We start from the raw sequence: 3,932 nt of genomic DNA on the forward strand, positions 1-3,932 counted from the left end.
GTATTTGAACGCATTTATTTGTTCCAACAGATCCGCCGCCTCCAAAGGCGTGAAGTCATAGTAGAGGTTGACGCCCAACATATCTGGCATACCGTTCAGTCCATTTACCCCATTGAGGCCGTTCATTCCGCTGATGCTAGAATGAATGCACGCCGGGCTGCTACCACGCTGTAGCCAACGGATTTCCTTGCTGTCGTCCTTTCGGATGCAGCAGCGTCCAGCCGAGCGCCGCCAACGGCGCATTTGCTTCCTTGCTTGCTGGTTGGTTGGTTGTTCCTAGAGGAATGGCAACCTACCACGGGGGATCGGCCACGACTCGTGTGGCAGTAGGATTTGTGAATGAGAAAAAAAAGCGGGATAATTCTAAAGAAATAGTATGGCAATTTGTAGGTAAGCGAAAATATTATTTGTGTTTACGGTTTCTGAATTGGATGCTAAAGAGATAGAAAAAAAAAACGCCAGGCCTGCGCTGAACCCGCAGCACAGTCACAAGCGAAAGCTGGAAGAACGGCGTTTCTAGAGTCCGTTGTAAGCTCTCTTGGGGCTACAATACAAGTACACTAGAAAGGTACCCACTACGCCATAAATCACAATTTTTGTGAAGTTGGGAAGCACCTACTAAGCCATTATTCGTCATTCTGCGGAGAAACGAGGCACCAGCTATACGTCTGTAAGGCATTATGTGCACTTTGTTAACGCGACGACTGTTGACGATGAAGAATTATGGCTCAGTCCTTTGTAATGGGTTGGAAGCTTTCAACGGCCTACCAGTTATGTAATTTGCATTGGGTGACGCCCGGTCGCTATTTCCCTCTCCCGTCATGCTGTATAACATACGTTGACGTGGGAGAGAGACGGGGGGGGGGCGAAGAACTTTACTGAGACCCCGAGGAAATGGATCATGCGCTTATGGGCTTCCTTGGAAACCAATACAAGTGCACTTGCGATGAACCCACTACGCTATAAATCATTGTAATTTTTTAGAAGTAGGGCAGCAGGCACTGTGCCATTTTTCGTCATTCTACGGAGAGCCGAGGTACCTGCTAAACGCATGTAAGGCGTTATGCGCACTTTGTTGATGATGTGCCTGATGACGACGAAGAACTATCGCAGAGCCCTTTGTAATGGGTTGGAAGCATTCAACAACCTACTCGTTGCGTAATTCGCATTGTGTGACGCCTGGTTACAGAATTCGCGTTGTGCGACGCTTGGTGCTTATTTTACTCTTCTACCACGCTATATTGCATATGCTATTGTGGTTCCTTCCCGACATGAAGCCTGTATAGGACCTTTTTGCAAAGCAGTTTCAAGCACCGCCATGGCTCAGAGGTTGAATACTGGGCTCACACGCAGAGGGCCCAGGTTCGAACCTCGTTCCACCTGGAATTTTTTTCTTATTTCGTTTTTTTCTTATTTCGAGCGTTACTGGTTACGGACACCGGCGGCGGCGGCGGACAACTACGGCGCCAAAAACGGCCGGTGAAATGATCTCATAACAGCTTTCGCTGTAAAAATAATAATTACAATGTGAGAAAGAGTGCTTGATCCTTCCTTCTTGGCTTTTACCCACTACGGGGGATTGGCCATAAAACCGGTGGTTAATATAAGTGGGGAAATTTAGAATTTAAACGAAGGAAAAGGAACTAATTGGCCGTCTAGGGCAAATAGAAAAATGGAAGAATTAGTAGTTTATGTGCTAATAAAAATAGGAATGTGCCAATCATATGGCATAAAATGAATTAGCGCGAGGAAGCTCTGTGCTGAACTTTTACATTTTTATTCTGTTACTTGAGCAAGAACAAGTGCGTACGCGTTGAACGTCTCCGTGGCGCTAAAGCACTGTCAACCACGTAGCTTTCCTGACTAAACTTATAAACTATCCTACATTTCATGGAGAACTGAACAATAAAAAAATGCATAGGCGTATTCGCGCGAACAGTGCTGTTGAATTCAGTGCACAAGAATATGGGCTGGCAAACATATGAACAAGAAGTAAATACTTAAGTAGTCCAGTCGTGCTACACCAGTGCGTAGTACACACAACGTAAGCTAAACACGTACAGAGAAAAAAAGCAAAAAAAACGTCATATAGTTCGTAAGCGCAGACTGTCATCCAGGGCGAGCATTCCTTTCACCGGCAGATTCCGCTTCTCTCACTAGTGATAGTAACGTTCGATGATCTTCGTGCATAAACTCATCAATGAAGAGCGTATATATTACCAGTAAGCTGCAGTTAACAGATTGTATTCATCGATAATTAGCTCAAATCACTCACAACGAAGCGCCGCTGAGTGCATTTGTATACGCGGCCCCGACCGCCTCTCCACACTAACGCGGCGACGGGGCTGCCACCTATAGGTCGAACTCGCGGCCAATAGCCGTGTGTCGCTTTTTTATGCTAAAATGTGACGTAATGAACGGGTGTATGTGACAGGTAGATTCCCATCTGCCCTGTTGATAGCGTCCTCAGTCGTCTGGATAACAACAGATTCCTAAAGTAGTCTCGAGGTCGAATTCTTTTCCTTGGCTATTATAGCGTCGTCCCAATCGATGAAGTGGCCGCGATTTTCAGCGTGCTCAGCCAGGGCGTTTGACGCTTTCTTGTTGTTGCCCACGTCCCTTTGATGTTCCTTCTGGTGAAGTTCCTCGCATGCCGCACTGTCGGTGATTCCAATTAATGTTGTGTATGCCTTCGTGAAGGCAACTCCCAACCAAAGCCGACAAGAAGTGAAGCTTCACGTCGACGAAGTCCGGATGGAGGTCGGCGTTCCAGCGTAGGGTTTATTTGATGGAGTCTCGTACGTCGTATACTTGGCATGTTCCATTCCGCCAAACAGACTACGTGCCAGGTGACGAAGCTGCCTCGCAGCGTCTGTCCTGGAAAGAGGAATCGGAACGGAGGTCTGCAGCACTGAAGAAGACATTGATCATCTGCTATGCCGCTGCCCTCGATTTGCCTCCGAAAGACGAACTCTTTCTGATGCGATGGGACGATTGGACGATCGGCCGCTCCCCGTGCAGATGCTTCTGGAGCATCGTCCCCATCGCTCGTCGGCCCACAAGGCAGTTAAAGCACTTTTGTGCTTTTTAAGGACTACAGGCCTGTGTGAACGCTTGTGAGCGCTTGTAACTATTTTTACAGTGCCACCGCCACATACGTGTCAGTGCATTTATTGATCATTTCCTTTTTTTTCGCTCCCCCCTCTCTCTCTGTCTCTCCCATCTTTCCACACTCCTTCCCTTTCCCCGGCGTAGGGTAGCCAACCGGACTGCTGTCTGGTTAACCTCCCTGCCTTCTCCTTTTCGTATTCCTTCCTTCCTTCCTTCTGGTGAAGTTGCCAGTTTCGCCGATGTAACTGCAGCTGCAGTCTGCGCATGGCACCTTATAGACAACACCAGGGTATCACTTGCTGTCTAAGCGAGCCTTCACGTTCACAAGCTGATTCCTAAGCTTGTTGGACGGCATGCGCGCAACGCGAAGGTCATATCTTGAAAAGATACGGCTTAGGGCTTCACTGACCCCAGGAACATATGGGACGCCGGCACGTCTTCGAAACGACATGCCCTGGGATGAATTGGGATGGAGGACACGATCTTCAACTTTCCGAATAAACTTTTTCAGGTATCCGTCCGTCACTAGTTCTAGATGTATTGTTTGAAGCTCTTTCCTCATTGCATCGTCACTTGAGCAAACGCGTGTTGCCCGCGTCACCAGGAAAGAAACAACGGATTGCTTGTGGCAGACTGGGTGGCACGAATTGAAATTCAGGTAGTGCCCCGTATGCGTCGCTTTCCTGTGCACAGCAAACGAAAGGCTAGTTCCGGTACGGCTCACTTGGACATCGAGGAAAGGAAGGCCGCTTTCACACTCATATTCTGCGGTAAACTGTATGGCGGCTTCTATAGAGTTGAGCAAACGCAGGAGCCGTGGG

This window comes from Rhipicephalus sanguineus, unplaced genomic scaffold (genome assembly GCF_013339695.2).
Source record: "Rhipicephalus sanguineus isolate Rsan-2018 unplaced genomic scaffold, BIME_Rsan_1.4 Seq182, whole genome shotgun sequence".
NCBI lineage: Eukaryota > Metazoa > Arthropoda > Arachnida > Ixodida > Ixodidae > Rhipicephalus > Rhipicephalus sanguineus.